This window comes from Ambystoma mexicanum, unplaced genomic scaffold (assembly GCF_040938575.1).
Source record: "Ambystoma mexicanum isolate Mex_15411 unplaced genomic scaffold, UKY_AmexF1_1 Mex_scaf38, whole genome shotgun sequence".
Lineage (NCBI taxonomy): Eukaryota > Metazoa > Chordata > Amphibia > Caudata > Ambystomatidae > Ambystoma > Ambystoma mexicanum.
This window is the reverse complement of record NW_027182453.1, coordinates 577,533-595,491: the sequence shown is the minus strand read 5'-3', so window position 1 is coordinate 595,491 and position 17,959 is coordinate 577,533. Positions and strand designations below refer to the sequence as shown.

Genomic DNA, 17,959 nt, shown 5'->3' with positions numbered 1-17,959 from the left:
GAGGGCGTTCCAGATATAGGACAGATTGGTCTTCAGCAAGCACCTGAAGGTCATGCATGTGGTCTGTGGTGGCATGCAATCTTAGACAGAGGGCGTTCCAGATATAGGACAGATTGGTCTTCAGCAAGCACCTGAAGGTCATGCATGTGGCCTGTGGTGGCATGCAATCTTGGACAGAGGGCGTTCCAGATATAGGACAGATTGGTCTTCAGCAAGCACCTGAAGGTCATGTGGCCTGTGGTGGCATGCAATCTTAGACAGAGGGCCTTCCAGATATAGGACAGATTGGTCTTCAGCAAGCATCTGAAGGTCATGCATGTGGTCTGTGGTGGCATGCAATCTTAGACAGAGGGCGTTCCAGATATAGGACAGATTGGTCTTCAGCAAGCACCTGAAGGTCATGCATGTGGTCTGTGGTGGCATGCAATCTTAGACAGAGGGCGTTCCAGATATAGGACAGATTGGTCTTCAGCAAGCACCTGAAGGTCATGCATGTGGTCTGTGGTGGCATGCAATCTTGGACAGAGGGCGTTCCAGATATAGGACAGATTGGTCATCAGCAAGCATCTGAAGGTCATGCATGTGGTCTGTGGTGGCATGCAATCTTAGACAGAGGGCGTTCCAGATATAGGACAGATTGGTCTTCAGCAAGCACCCGAAGGTCATGCATGTGGTCTGTGGTGGCATGCAATCTTAGACAGAGGGCCTTCCAGATATAGGACAGATTGGTCTTCAGCAAGCATCTGAAGGTCATGCATGTGGTCTGTGGTTGCATGCAATCTTTGACAGAGGGCCTTCCAGATATTGGACAGATTGGTCTTCAGCAAGCACCTGAAGGTCATGCATGTGGTCTGTGGTGGCATGCAATCTTAGACAGAGGGCGTTCCAGATATAGGACAGATTGGTCTTCAGCAAGCATCTGAAGGTCATTTGGCCTGTGGTTGCATGCAATCTTAGACAGAGGGCGTTCCAGATATAGGACAGATTGGTCTTCAGCAAGCACCTGAAGGTCATGCATGTGGTCTGTGGTGGCATGCAATCTTAGACAGAGGGCGTTCCAGATATAGGACAGATTGGTCTTCAGCAAGCACCTGAAGGTCATGCATGTGGCCTGTGGTGGCATGCAATCTTGGACAGAGGGCGTTCCAGATATAGGACAGATTGGTCTTCAGCAAGCACCTGAAGGTCATGTGGCCTGTGGTAGCATGCAATCTTAGACAGAGGGCCTTCCAGATATAGGGAGCAAAAGAAAAAAAAAGGTAAACCACCTCCTCATCTACAGGAATGGATTTAATGGTACAGGGAGGACAAGGATGGAAGGATCCAATGAAGAAAGGAAGGACTTTTGCCATAAAAAGGCACAATGAGTTAGACAAAGCACCTTAAACCCAATCTGAGGAGGTCACAGGAAGCCAGTGCAGATTGTAATGAAACAAAGATATGGGCACATTTCTCAATGGATGAAAAAAGCAGGTTGGCACTTTGTGCCACCTGAAGTTAGTCACACATGCCAAGTAGCACAGAACAAATGGCATTGCCATAGACAAATCTGCAAATAATTAGGGTTATAACAACTGACATCAGAGTATGAGGATTGACAAGCGTCTATGCAAGGGCTGGCTGACCTGCTGAGGCGATGCTATGCTGGGATCCTGTCAGAGGGAGCAGGGGGTGCATGCCTTAGGCTGCCCCTCTGAGTCATGATTGGGATAGCATTGCAATGGGGTTTGATAATGTACTCAAATTTTGCTACGAATTTGAACATTATGATGATCTACATTGAAATGTGTTGCTTGATATATGGTTATTTGCCATTGGATAGGTTTAACGAGCCTATACAAGCTATTACTTCAGGTTAACACTTTGTGATTTGCCTTTAGAAATGCAATGCCTTTTATACATATTGATTCAGTGATAGAGCCGGTCTATTGGGACTATGATTTTCCTAAAGCAAAACGGATAAGGCTGGATGTCTTTGTCAATGGAAAGGCGATTTAAACCCCAGGTGGAATTGGACAAGGTTTATATGTTTGACATGTATTTTATATCCATGACTAAAGAAATGATGTAGATATATTTGATTACAGAAGATGCGACTTGATGCTTACCAGACAGACAAATGTGTTTGAATTCTATGTGTTCGAATTCTATGTGAACATGGAGAGTTGGAATATTGTGTTATTCTAGAGAGAAGGTATAAGGGATTTGTATGTGTGTAAATAAATACTTCCTTTTTACAAAGTTAGTTATTCTTGGCTCTAAGAGGTTGGTACAGTGAAATGCTAATGGGTAACACACTTATGTAATGCATATTATGCTTCTCTACCGGAAGCCTTTCTGTTTTGTGAAACCTTCTCTAACCCTATATATGTGCATTAGATGCAACAGGAACTGCCGTGGATGTGTTGCAGAACCTGGGAGTAAGTTGTAAGGGTTGTACGTTGATTGAGCTGTGCAATGGAGTTGGGAAGGGAAATGCACTCTGAGCCCCTCCAAATCCACTTTTAGAATCTATGTAGCAAGAGCATAATATCAGTCCTGAAAAAGACAGTAGATGGGAGCTTCCCTGTTGCACGGGGAGGGCGCTAGACCTTAGCTAAGCCGAGAGATGGGGAGACCTCCACTTAAGGTCAGGGCCCTTACTAGCTGCCAGGGTCCCAAGGGACACCTCATATATCCTATGAGAGTCTATAGTTATTGATTCAACCACTGAGTCTTTAAGCGTTTCCAAAATATTGGTGCCCATAAATTTGCATGAGGTCCTTAGGCAAAGTGTTCCATTGGATGGTTTCCTCAAAGCAGAAGTTGCAGTCTCCCTTCTGAATATTCCAGAAGGGAGGCATTCCAAACAGCAGTGATTCAACAATCGTAATCAGCCATCATTCGTGTGCCAAAGGAAACCGAGAACCACTCACAGTATTAGGCACCAGCCATGCCAAACTCAGTAACATTGTAGAAGCACCTCCTTCTCTCAGAAGCACCTCCCATTGCAGAAGAGATGTCACCGCCTACATATCCTGTTTCATGGCAGATAAGAACATTATGTGTACTGGAGTATTTGCCACATTGACTAAACTGAAATAGATCCAGACATGCATGTTTTGTCTGGTGCCAAATAAGGTGACTGTTTAGACTGAAGCATTTTCCACATTCAGTGCACCAATAAGGTTTCTCTCCCGTATGTGTTCTCCGGTGGCAAATACGATCACTCTCCCAAAAGAAGCTCTTCATACATTCACTACACTTATGAGGTTTCGCACCTGTATGTAAGGACTGATGGTAAATATGACCTGCCTTATGACTAAACCAGTTCTCACACGCAATGCAGTTATGCAGTTTTTCACCTGTATGTGTTCTCTGGTGGCTAATAAGATGTCCCTTTCTAGCAAACCCTTTCCCACATTCAATGCACTAAGGTTTCACACCTGTTTGTGTTCTCTGGTGGCTAATAAGATGTTACTTCTGTGCAAATCCTTACCCACATTCACTGAACTTGTAAGGCTTCCCACCTGTATGTATTCTCTGGTGACTATTAAGAATTCCCTTTGCAGCAAACCCTTTCCCACAATCAGTGCACTCCTAAGGTTGCTCACCTGTATGTGTTCTCTGGTGGCTAATAAGGTATCCCTTTTGTGCAAACCCTTTCCCACATTCAGTGCACTCATAAGGTTTTTCACCTGTATGTGTTCTCTGGTGGCTAATAAGATATCCCTTCTGAGCAAGCCCTTTCCCACATTCAGTGCACGCATAAGGTTTCTCACCTGTATGTGTTCTCTGGTGGTTAATAAGGAGTTGTTTCCGAGCAAAACCTTTTACACATTCAGAGCATTCATAAGGTTTCTCACCTGTATGTGTTCTCTGGTGTTTAATAAGAGCTCCCTTTTGAGCAAACCCTTTCCCACATTCAGTGCACTCATAAGGTTTCTCACCTGTATGTGTTCTCTGGTGGACAGTAAGCACTTGCTTTATAGCAAACCGCTTCCCACAATCAATGCACTCATAAGGTTTCCCACCTGTATGTGTTCTCTGGTGGACAGTAAGCACTTCCTTTGTAGCAAACCCTTCCCCACAATCAATGCACTCATAAGGTTTCTCACCTGTATGTGTTCTCTGGTGGACAGTAAGCACTTGCTTTGTACCAAACCTTTTCCCACATTCAGTGCAGTCATAAGGTTTCACACCTGTATGTGTTCTCTGGTGGTTAATAAGGCATTGTTTCCGAGAAAACCATTTCCCACATTCAGTGCACTCATACGGTTTCACACCTGTATGTGTTCTCTGGTGGACAGTAAGCACTTGCTTTGTAGCAAACCCTTTCCCACAATCAATGCACTCATAAGGTTTCCCACCTTTATTCATTTGGTGGTGGCTGATAACTGCATCATGCAAGTGGACGCCCTTACCAAATTTAATGCACTGATAAGATTTTTCACCTTTGTCCTCGTGTGGGCAATAAGTATGTTCTTGAGGTGGTAATTGTGCCCACATGTTGTGCATGTGTAAAGTGTCTTGCCAGTTTATTCTGTCAGGTGCCTTGACTTAAGAAGAGCCTTTTCAATTCACTTTTTTCCCAAATTCAGAACACAAATGAGAAATGCTTTTCTTACTGCACATAACATTTTGTCATTTTAGTGCTAGATCTTCCTCTCCCTGAGGATTTGCCGAATGAACACGCTTGCTTACTGCATCATGTATAAACAGGCTTCACAATCTCAGTTCCTGAATACTCTGAAAGGCAACTGGACCCCAAACATGCAATCTTTTAAAATGCTTGGAAATTGCATATTCTAACATGAAGCTTTTCACTGCGATAGTCTAGAGAATCTAAATTACTGTTGTTGCTTTCTGGGACATCAATCACCTATTAACATAAAAGGAGATGCACATTATTAGTTTCAACACGTTCACAATCGCAGGCAGCACATGTAATAAGACTCTACTCACAGGCTGGGTGAACAAACATTTTTAAATGCAGATTTTAATCAGGGACATGCATATACGTTCTACCAATATATTTATTGACTAAATTGGCACATGGAAGGTCCCAATTTCCATACACATACGATAAAGGCAGGCACCAATCGGACGGCAGCTTGACCAGTCCATTGTGTAGTCACTGATTACTTATGTATTGGCCCAAATATGAATGATATAACCAACAACACCATCGAGGAAACACGGACAGAATTGTCATTTAAAGGGAAAGCGCCAATCTCTTCCCATGGTGAGAATGGCACAGGCCATGCCGCCACTACATTCAAACTTTGACTTTAAACCTAGATAAGCTTATTTTCTTTCTGTCAACCCTGGAGATGAGGGTTGGGTTTGGAGTTTTCAGAGACCAAAAGAACAAAGTGTATGAGAGACTCCACAAACTCACAATATCACCCCTAATTGTTTATATAAATGCCCCATTACCAGGTACTAAATTTAATTGGCCAGAGGGATTGCACTTCTGTTGCCCTGTTCAAAATACACAGTGTAGTTTTCAGGAGGTGGTACACACTCTGTTTTACTGTTAAGAAGTGGGTGTAAATGGGTCTGTTACCAGGCTCCTCTAACCTGACCTAGACCCCTTTTTGTGGATTCTGATCCTTGCACCTTAGGTTGAATCTGAGCATGCCCCTGTGCCCTCACAACCATAGTAACCAATGGGGATGTTGCCCCATCACTGCCAATATCCACCAATTGATGCATGTAGTGATTACACACACGATTCCGTTGATCTACTGTGGAGATCCTACTCACCCTACTCCAGGGGAATCCGTGCAACATAATCCCACAGATCCATGATCTGGAAGGGTGAGTTTTCCATTGCCAGCATCTCTTGCAACCCATATGGCAGCAATCCTGGAATAAGATGCATGTACGTGTGAATAGTATGCATAGTCACCCCACAATGCATGAGGCACCAATTGTCCGCCTGTTTGTCTGCCAGTCCTACATTTATTGTGTGTCTAGTGTAGGTATTGTGTGTCTAGTATAGGTAGCTATCACAACAGTATATGCGAGAACCTTTGAGCGTTCCAGTATGAGGGACAAACACCAGTTTGAGGTGACACAATATCATTTTCTGGGAGTGCTCCATGTTCTGAGTGAATAACCCTTAGAAGACAAGCTCCCCCTCATCTGTTCTCAGTTGTGTTGTCTGTGCAGCCACCACCTTAGGCTGTGTGAGCTTAACCACCCTCCAGAACCAACACTCTTTTTTACGATGTCAAGGCACACAATAATTAAAAATCCTGGCATAACCATATCCTTGTGTGGCATTTATTAATTCTCGAGTCCCCTTTAAATCCAATTTCTGCGCTCCCCGAATGTTGATCCATTTATCTGGCCACAATGTACTATAATAAGCGATTGCAATAAAAAGTAGAATGCCCTGCGGTACCTCAACACCCCCCCCATCCTAGTCTCTACATGCGTGCTTCGGAACTCGCAGGGTGAAAACTAATTGAAATCTCCATCATTGAGGTTCTTTACTAGGAGCAACAGAAGCCAGCTGGAACCAATTTCGTCTAACCAAAGGTACTGTAAATCTAAGGGGACTTACCTCTTGTTGTGTAGCCTTGCTAGTTCTCAGTTGAGACTTGTCTTGGTTGCTTTTGCAGAGTTGCATGCAGCTTTGCCCCTCACAAGCCTCCCAGCTTGTGTCCCTACAGTGATTCTAGTTTTCTACAAAGACTTCTAAAACATTGTGCAAGACTTTTTTACTTACCTGCAAGAAGTGCTTCAGCTCACCTAGACTTTTGTTCAATTAACATTGGCTGGCCTGGCTCCCTGAAAGACTTCTTACCTCTGACTTTGTGCTTTACCTTTCCCCCAGGAAAGGGTTAATTTACTTTGCATTGGGGGGTTCAAAAGATTTAGCGTAATGGCCCAAGGATGGGGTGGGAAATGTGGAAACGTGGGGATGCAAAACTGTAGCTCAATGTAAGCAGAAGAACCACCCTTTAGAGTTTTAAGCACAATGGTGCCGGTTATGTTAAGAAAAGAAACAAATGAAATAAAAGTGTTTTAAAAAATAAATCGGGGTACCGTTTTTTTACACCCTCCATGAAAGCCTTAACTACGGCCACCTTCCACCATGAAATCTTGTTCTGAGAAGTGGTGTAAGTGGAGAGAGACACTAGGTGTACCTTGAGGGAGTTAAAGACTAATCCTGAGTCAAGTAGGTTGCAGGTAGTTGACTATATTGGTTGGAGAACAGTCTGTTGGGTTGAGAGACAGTGTTCTGACCATAACACAAAGCGTTTCCATTTGTTAAAATAGCAGTGCCTTGTGTTAAGCTTGCATGCTTCGAGTATCTCCATGCACCTTTGGTCTAGGTTAAGGTGGCCAAACACTAGGCCTTCAGGAGCCAAAGGTTCAGCTTCTGAGGGCATGGGTGCAGTGTTATTCCCCATCTTGGGTCAAAAAGTTGTCCGTGCAGGGTAGTCATGGGAGGCCATAGGGACATCATTTGTAGTTGTGAGTTAGGATCAGTGTTACTTGGGCCGGTAAAGGATAGCTCAGGGGCAACACGCTCACCGTGGAAGCAAGACGACACAGAGCAACACAAATTCGATCACCGGGTCCGCGCTTAGAAACCTCTGGGTATTTATATAAATAACCAATTACAATTACTTGCTCCCGATGTAGCTTGCAGACCATTTTCTTGAGAAGAGGTGTCAGGGAAACATATGCAAATTTCCCTGATCAGTGCATCAGAAGGAACAAGTAAATTACCTGTAACTGTTGTTCTCCAGCATGGGTCTGGCATGGATTCACATGCTCAGGAATATTCCCTGTCGTCAGGCTGGGAATCCTCGGTATCAGTTTCAGTTTCACTTCTGAACTATCTTTCTCCTAAAAACCAATCAATGGTCTCTGGGTCATACTGCCCTCAGCCAATGACTGCCCTCTTCCTATGCCCCGCCTCTGGCAGCCATCTTCAGATTTGGTAACACGTAAAGTGGCAGTAGGACCAAGAGAAGAGCCGCAGAGGGGCAGGCGAGAGGGTTTGCATGTGAATCCATGCCAGACCCATGCTGGAGAACAACAGTTACAGGTAAGTATTGTGTTCCTTCTCCAGCATGGGGTCTGGCATGGATTCACCGCCTCATTACGAGGTCTGCTCGCTGGACCCGCTAAGGACGTCTGGTAAAACCAGGCATCCTTAGCGGGTCCCTCGAGCAGACCAGGATGCCAACAACGGGCCCATCATTAACATGGTTCAATGGGAATGGGATGTACCGGGCCCTCCAAGGTCGGAATGGCCCGGTATTTCCCCATTCAAGGAACCCGGACCCGGTACCCGGTATGGGGGTAACCATGCCACTAAAAGCGGCATGGCTACCTCCATACTCGTAATGAGGCCCTAAGTCTTGAAGTGCATTTTCAAAATACACAGGCAATTTAGTGCCTTCTGGTGAATTGCATTCTGGTATTTGTAGTCTTCCATTGAAGGCACAGGAATAATGAGACAATTGTAAACTTTTTGCATAGCATATTTCTATGAGGATTTATATATTTGTGTGAGCACTTTACTATATTTCGTGTAAAGGGATGTCATTTCACCGAAATGACTGGGGTAGCGGAAGTGACATCGCATGAACGTTGACCTGTGATAATATCACAGGAAGTGATGTCATTTGACCCCGCCCCCAAGTGGAATCACAGAAAGTGATGGTACACAACCTTTCACCCCTTGACAAAACAGGAAGTGGCATTAAGCACGGTTCGTCAGTACACTAAGAAAAATACGGTTACGATATCACTGTAATATGATAAAAATGTCATATTGCCAAATTGCTGTGAATGTAAGCATTTGCACGTACCTTGGCTAGCCTGTAGTTATGGTCATCTTGAGCTTCCGGACAAGGCAATACAAGCTGCTCCTGCTTGGTGTTGCTGTGCTCTGGTCAGAATGGCCATCCGGCTCCCAGTCCTGTGCCACAAGATGTGGAAACCTGGCATAGAAGGAAATGGCAATGCGTGCTCAGTAGTCAGGGTGCACAAATACACAAAAAAACCATTGCAACGTGCGCCTAATGAAAAAAAAGAGGCAAAGCACCATGCAGGAAAAGCTACAGCACCACTTGACTTAAAGCGCCACTCAGTTGTGTTGGGAAGGGGACAGCCCGGTCCCACAACCCCTAGGCGCTTTAGAGTGAGGCGAGCATTCAAAGCACTATGATAGGCCAGGGGCGAGGGCGGACACCTCCCAGTTTAACAGGACCATATTCCAATATAACCAAATGTAGTCTATCCACATAGAACAGCATAAGGCGCATTGCTATTTTGTGTAGATATTAGTAATTATAGGTAGAAGGAACAGCCACACAGTAGATGCAGAAATGCATGCACTAGGCCTAAAATCACAAGTCAAGAGAAATCTCCAGCCATGCCCGAGCTCCGCTGAGGACAGCCCACACCCCCAATCACCACAACGGCTCTTCATTGTTCTAATAGTGTCGCAAAGATGTTGGGGAGGAATGTGTCCTACAAGGCCGTGATCACAGACTGGCACCTGGTGTGCATGTTATCTCACACTGGCTAAAGCATGACCCAGCCCTTCCTCAGGCGACCAAACGTTATAGCCCACATAACTGACTAAACCTTAAGATCCCTGAATTCCATGGCACCAAGTACCCGTTGACCACCGACCCCAAATTAACAAGTCCTGAAATGTTCAAAGAGGACGGACAGGGCACATCATTGAGTGACAATTGTATGATTTATGTTGTGAGGTGCTGGGAGGAATACATTATAGGTCAAAACGAGGGTGGAGAGCTTGGAGACGGATGGGAGTGAGTGAAATGTGTGTGTGAATGTAAGAGTGCCCCAGAACCTCCTTTGTGCTCGTCTTAAGACCTGCCAAGTGCACAGTATGAGTGATAAAATAGTTGTATGGTAGGAGTATAATATGTTTTCTGACCTTCGACGTGAGAAGAAGATGCTCACCGTAGCACCCACGTGATGGAAGACAGACGGTCTGGGCTGGGCTGGAACCAAGAGCCTGCCATCCCTTATGGGGTCGGGAGATTCTGTATAGGCACACACCAACCGCCGTGCAGTATTTTACCCTACTTAAGTGCGTTATATAGGTGTGTTGCTTTATAAGATTCTGCTTGTACTACCTTTCAGTAGAACGTTCTTAGCAGCAGAGTTCTTTGCTTTTGCTCTCATCTGCGTGTGAGATTAAAACGTATTATCTTTCCAAGATCGACTTGGGCCTTTCTTCCCTAGTGGGTTGTATTCTCTCTGGTGTGAGCGTGCCTTTAATTGATGACCTTCGAAGTGATCCCAGTGCCCTGGTACCTGCAGAGGCTTCCAGGCCGCTTCTCCAGAAGGAGCTGTGTCCACCTACAGAGACCGGTCCCGAAAAAACACGTCTTCCGAGTGGTTTAGCAGGAGCCATTTTAAGCAAAGTCCTCTCTGTTCTTTGAAGTGGGGCGTGGCTCTGAGGAGAGTGCAGGCCGGTGTTGGAACCCTGTTGAGGAGTTTGGGTGAGCCACACGTGAGTAGACTCTTGTAAGAGATAACAAATTGTGGACAGATGCATGGGGAAGTGTGAAAGGCCTGAGTACATGGAGAGCGAGGTCGTCGATGTGACATGGGTGAGGTCAGAGTTATTTGTTATTAAAATATGTACTATGAAGAGTGTGTTCGGTAAGGCAAAGGTAAGGCAGGGAGCCCCTCCTCGGAAGCGGAGGGAAGGTGGAACCACAAGACATTATATTATTTAGAGGAGGAATACAGAAATAAAACCAGTGGTCTCATAATAGGCCTGGAAGTAGTGTTCGTCCTGTTAGCTTTATTGTATTTGCGTTGTATTGAATAAAGAGTAGGCCGTAGAAGGGGCGGTAAGTGTGTGCATCGCGGTGTGGTATGCTATGTTATTGGATGGTTTTGTGGAGTGGTGTATGTCTGTAAGGAAGGGGGATAGAAAAAGGTTGAAGCTGATTTTCTTTGTGTTTGTTGTTATAAGCAAGCGGCAGCGTGCGTGGTGCCTTAGTGCGACTTTGCAGGGTCAGTAAGCGATATACACCACTAGCATGGGGGGCTGGAACAGCAATAGAACATATGTATAAACCCTGCCAATGTATCATGACAGGGTGGAAAAATATAAGCAGTGGATTGCAGAGACATCGGGGGGGGTGCTCTGCCCATGGCCAGGTTAGGGCTCACACAACAACAGCATCATCTTGGAACACATGTCCACATTTTTATTAGCAAAATATAAGGGAAAGCAGCTACAGAATAGAAAATAAAATGTAGATCTCTGGCGTATGTTTGAAGACGCAGAAGATCAAGGGAACGGAGTAGAGGCAGGGAGACAAAGATGGAAAGTGCAGGAAGCGAGAAGGAGAGGGCGTGGTGCCATTGATGTGTGGGGATTATATCCCTTGACAGCATATCCCGGAGAAGGGTGCACCAATCCAAGCTATGTACCCGTTGCAATAGGGACCCCTTCTGCTGTGGTAGGGTCCTCTGCAGCACCAGCAACAATGCTGGCTACCGCTCCCCCACCTCTGTTTATTCACCCGCCTGAAGTACTGGCATCAGTGGGTTACAGGTCAAGGGAGTTCGAGGATAGACTGACAGGATTGCTAACAGAACTAAGAAGGATATTGACATCCCCAAGAGCAGTAAGGGAAATAGGGGCATCGAGAAAAGTGTCGTGAGAATGGAAATCAGGGGAAGTGCTACTTAGGATGGATATTGAAGAAATAAGGCATGTAGGTCTTGAGAAAGGAAGAATCCCGGGTGGGTGGATAATCTTGGGAGAGGAAAATACAGTGTTGGGAGAGAATGTGGAGGAAGAGGACAATGATACATTTGTGGAGGGTCAGATCAAAGGAGAAGGAAGGGGTGAAGAGGCAGGTGAGAATACCCCTCAAGTAGAATGTCTGTGGGCCGGGGACAGGTTGAGCAACACGGCCGGCCGCATGGCATTGGTAAAGAGGAGAAGAGGAGTTGTGAAGAAGGGTGTAGGAAGTAGGGCAAAGATGCAGATGACCCTCATACATAAGGGGGCAGGGAGGACACAGTATGTCCCCTTGCCCCAAATGGATACGAATAATGTAATAAAGGCCCTCCCGCAGCTTACAGCAGTGGTGAGCAAGTGGATATATGAATTAGAAAAAGCAAGCAGCAGGGGTGCCACTGGCAATAGGGAATTTTAATAGCTTGATGGTTGCTATAATTGTCGACCACGCTGGGGATATGTGGCCGGATACCCGGGAATAACCCTGGGGAAGATGCACATGATGGAGCAGCGTTCAATGGAGTAAGAGCACAGATATGGGATGCACTACGGAGGGCCATCCCAGATACCCAATGTACAGTCCCTGATGCAGAATACAATGGGTGATGATGAGGACCCAACTAGATTTACTCTTAAAATGCAAGACATGTGTAGAGCTGAAACGGGAGGGCTATGGGATCAGTCAATACCACTTTTCTATTTTATCCTTAAGAGGGGCTTGTCAAAGGAAATGCAGAAGGCCTTGGATATGATCGTGGGTATTGAGGTGATTTATTTGACACCAGGGTTGGCTACAACAGAGTTTAGAATACTCTCATAAGTACTTTTTGAAGCATGGTCTTAAACCAAATCTTCTTAAAACAAAGGAAAGTCAAACTTTTAATGGATCCTGGATAACTCATTAATTGGGGTGGTGGATGAATACAGGTATTTGGGTTTGGCCTTTCCTCACGAAGGGGGCTGCAGATGTGGTGGCAAAGCAAGCAACCATGGGTTAAGAGTTCCTTCTCGGTTTTATCATCAATTTTGGAAAACTCCTGGATAAGTGTCTCCAGGTGATGGAGTCCAAAATGAACACGGTTATCCTTCATTGTTTTGGGGCATCTCCCTGTGGATGCTTGGAAAGCCTCCAAAACTCAGGGCTTTGGAGGGTCATGGGTTCCCCCTCAACTAGTTCCCCGGGTAATGGGTTGCAACATGAATTGGGGCTTATCAGTAGAACCATCCGGGTCCCCAAAAGGCTTTTGAAATGTTTCCTGAATACCCATCTTGGCACCCCTACAAATCCAAACATCACTATTGCACTAGGAGTATACCTGTGTTTTGCCAGCAAAAGATTATAAAATGTGATATAACAGCGGGATAACTCTAATGAAACAATGAGGTTTGAGGGATGCAATAGCCCTTGCTGATCTATCGCATAATCAGCGCAAGGTTATGCTTAAAAAAAGGGAGCCGATTTGGAATCCGGCGCATTACAGTATAGAATCACAAAACTGCCCTCATTGCAACATTATCTCCACATGTGCAGTTAAGTTTAAACCCTCCTCAATCTTCTTTCACAGCTCTGAAAGTCTTCCATGAGAGCCGGTGTAGTATGAGAAGCAACCATGAGTGTCTGTCTTCTGATTTGAGGAAACAACTTTCCTGAAGTGAGAAAGATCAGCCACCAACCACCTTAGCTAGTGAACTCCCCAGCACTTCTGAGGACAAGGAAGACCTTGAGACCAGGAGGGCTCCATTTAAGGTACATACTGTCTGAGGAATGCAGCCTTGCTTAAGGATACGAGGAAGGTGCTGTTTATGCTACCTAAATCTTGGAGAAGAAGAAACATCACAGTAGGCCTGTCCTATACACCATGGAGCACCTGTGATATGGATATTCTTTTTCTAATGTATATGCTTTTTTTCCTTCGTAACAGCAAATATTTATGCATTCAGCTAAACGCATGTTAGACACAAATAAGATGACATTTATGACAATCACCTGGTTATGCATGTCCCTAATCATGGTAGAACTGCATTTGTGTCTGCTGTAATACATAAGAATTGTGCCTACGGCCAGTGCAGTATCTGGATGTCTAAAGCAGGCATTGGGTCAGAGATCCACGACTAGAGGAGATTTTTCTGGCAACCCTTAGATACAATGCATTCCAGTAAAAAACCTAAGAAAACCGAGGCCGGTTATGAAGGGGTCAGATACATCATGTGGCCCCCTGACCAACTCAGGTTATTGAAAACTCCAGGTGACATCTAAAAATTACTGGCTCCAGTTGTGGCATGTGTAGTGTAGATCATATGCACAAAATATATACTTTGTGGTAGTTTCAGTGAGGCAAATGTGAGGCAGGTGTCATATCATCAGAAACTAGCTATGGAGGAATACTTTCCACGACGTCACTTGCTGTGTGGCATGTAGTACTGATGATGTCTTCAAGGATGGACACAAGGTTCATCAAATCTTCTATATCTCTGTTACTTATGGACATATTTTATTAATTCTCAAAGGAAATTATTTTCAACCTCAAGGCACGACTCGGAATATAAGGCAGACATTTAGCCATAAGGTATTTTGCCCCCGGCCATAAAAAGCTGGTGGACAGGTTGTGTATTGTATGTGGTTTTATCTCTACTCAAACTGGACGCACAATAGGAACTGGATGCACACTTTTTTCTCCTGACGAAAGTTCTGTATAAAAGACATTAAGAACTGAAACATGTCGAGTTGAGTTTTCTCTGTGGAATAACAGAGAGATACTAGAGACATCTATTGTAAAAGTGTTTAATGATTGTGAAACATGATGTATCATTTCTTTGCCTTCTGTCTTTGCTCCAAATTGAGGTTTAGCCTATAAATTGGCTTTTTATTAAAAAATTATATTCTGAATATATCTCATTTAACATGTTTAATATATGTGATTGTATTATTAAAATATGTAAACAGTTTTCTTTCTCATTGACCTGCCCTTTTAGTTTTATTTTCATATTATGTAGGACCAGGCAAAGGGCCTTGAACTGAACACGTTTGGCAACTGGCAGCCAACTGAGTTTACGGATAAATGTGACAGCCGCGTGGCAAAAATCTGCAGAACTTGCAAACGATCCAGTACATAGGCGCACTGGAATATAGGGAATGACCCGTCACAGGAGCCTGACCTGGAAGTGGCAGTGCCAACCTGTGCCTCCATGGACAAAGATGAGGTACGTTTAAACCCCAGGTCCTTAACCATGGAAACCGGCTGAGAAAAGAGGCCCAGAGAAGATGGCCAGTTACTTACATGTACAGTCAACATATTAAACTTCCACACACTAAGTGCCACTGCTTTATCTTTTTTAGAAAAAAGGTTAGACACAGTGCTGCTGTAAATGCACATATGCACTTTTCCTTTTTCAGTCCATATAACACGTCATACTTTCCAAGCTTTCTCATTGCACCTCTTACAGTGCCACCATTCCCACCTGCTCACACGTGTGTATACTGGCCAAGTGTCTATATAGAACACTTCACCTTACATATAAAGAACTGTTCTTTCCCAACCACTACTACTAGACACCAAACACTGCTCCAACTACAATCTGCTATTGCATTACCACTAGGCCAGTTTACCTATTCTTTAAAAACACATTACAAATACATTGCACCATAAACAGAGCATTTCTCTTATTTATTTTTTATTGTATTGTGCATCTTAGCCAAAACAAATTTCGACTTTTTACACAGAATACAAAGAGCATAAAACCATGTAATATTAAATTATATAATTGAAGACAAATGAAGAAATGAAATAACTACATAGAACTTGCTCAACTGCATAAAAAGGAAAGAGAAACATAAAACAAAAACATTTTGATAAAAAGTATGAATGTTTCCATACTCTCGACAGATAAACATCATAATATATGCCAAAGAATATAGAAGAAGCTAAAGAAAATAAAAATACAAGGATATGGACTCCTCGTGCAAGTACCCAGCATTAACTTGCAACTCCAATTTAAATAAGAACATGTATTGTTTACCCCTTGCTCTTCTTGAAATGAGAAACCAACCTAGCAAGGACCACCACCTGTCACCTCATGAAATTGTGACAGGTAGAAGGGTGCACACAGCCCACTCACCCTTGCGCAGGCAATCAGACGCACACCAAAGTGCAGGAGTTCTGGGAGAAGAATTCCATGAGTATCTTAGGAACTTGACAAGAGCAGCACGAGCCATAGCCAAACAAATAGCACCACCATTCACACAGGAAAACACCACTGATACAATGACCCCAGCCACTGATAGTCCAGATTGCCAGTTGATGACAGGTGACATGGTATACGTGAGGAGATTTGTTCGTAGGTGGAAAGGGCCAAGGTTCCATGGTTCATACAAGGTACTGCACGCCTACAGCTGTCAAGGTGCAGGGCCTGAAATATTGGGTGCACTTAACAGATGTTCGTAGGGCTCATGGGAGCACGGACTGCATAGAGAACAAAAGTAACAGGGAGGAGAAGAGTGCAAAAACATAGACAGTCTGATTCATGGAATTATTTGCGTGAAAAACGCAGATTTGCGTGCCTTTCTGCCCAAAAATCCCTGTTTGGAGTATGGGGATTTTCGGGCAGAAAGCCGCGCAAATGTGCGTTTTTCACGCAAATAATTCCATGAATCAGGCAGAGAGGGTGGGAAACGTGGAAATACAGTACAGGTGCCAGGAACAAACTAAGAGTAAACAAAGAATAAATAAAGATATGTAAATAAATCTATAGTGTCAACAAGTACTAGTAATGTCTATGACAAGATGAGATAAATATAAAATGTCTTCTCTCTCTGTTTTTCCTCTTTGATTATGCAATTGAAAATATACGTGACAATAATGTTTTCCTTCCTCGTTGACGACTCCAACTGACAGTGAATTGTCTCCCTCGGTTCCCCTCCCCCAGACTTGAGGTGTGGGGTAAAGAAACGAAAGGATGCGCGAAAAAAATAAAATAATAATACTTAACCATATGAGAAATGAAAACGTAAAACTGAAATTAATTCACTGGTAAATGAGGTGTAAAAGATGGAAGAGTAACGTGCATGATTAACGAATGCTTATATTTCATTTATCAGGAGCTACAATGGGCATGGACGAGGCCCCAGCAGCAGCAAATGATAGTGTGGATAGGAATAGATGAAGGAGATATGCTTATCCTAGTTATTCATATGAATGCGTGCGGTTTGTGTGTGCATTGGTATTCTTTTCAACGTTAATTGGCCTGTTCCTGTATTGGACTATCACATATATTTCAATCGATGTGAACCAGGGGGGCGTGGGTATAAAAACAATCAAGAAAGGGACCCATCCAATTTGGGATGGTGTCAAGTTAATATGGGCCCACGGGAACCATGGGGATTGAATATAACAGCACCACCAATATCACAAATATCACAACAATGCAAGTCACCCCACTGACCCTATACGTAAATGAATGTACTCAGACTCAAATACGGGTAAAAAAAACTCCTACCTCTCTCTTCTTTGGGATCGATGGTTCGGTAACCTTCTGGAGTAGTGGGAAAATACCTAGAAACCCCTCCACCATCCGACTTCGGAGAGTCCGACAGTGGTGGAGCCTCCAGGGAAAAACCCCTTATGGGGAAAAAAAACCCTGTGAAGGGCTGCTAGAGAGCGTAGTTTCCTGAAGACTGCTCCCTGAAGGTGTTTTTGGTGGAGAATAATCAGCTCCTTCGGTTGAACTTCCCAATCTCCTCCAAGCTCTATAAGTGCTAGGCCCAAGTAGACACAGAGAGGAATTAATGACACGAAGGATAGATGTTACAGACCCAAAGAGAGGATAAAAGGCTTACCCTAGGAACACCTAAATCAGGCCCGGAAGACCGGAGGGTTAATTTCCTGGATGGCAGTTTTGGAGAAAACAGGGGGAATAGTTGCAAAGCCTAACAAAGTGTAAAGAAAATTAGACTTTCCCCTCCCAATCCTGATCTTGTTAACTGAGAAGGAAAGTAACTTAGCTTACCTCCTGAAGGAGATACCCCCTGCTAGTACTGGGAAGAAGTAGGCAGCGTACTGGCCCGTGTAAAGAGATGAAGGAATCCTAAAGAAAGGAGATTGTGATGAATGGAAAAATCCTGGGTAAAGCAAAGGAAATGCCACTGAAAGAAATCTGACTTCTTTATCAAAGATCGTACCAAGACCTGCGTCCTAGAATCCTTGGAAGAAG

General features: G+C 44.2%; 1 pseudogene; it reads right to left on the bottom strand.

Moving 5' to 3' along the window:
• LOC138559113 (zinc finger protein 585A-like) overlaps positions 1-17,959 on the bottom strand; it is a 258,465-nt pseudogene that overhangs the window by 225,669 nt on the left and 14,837 nt on the right.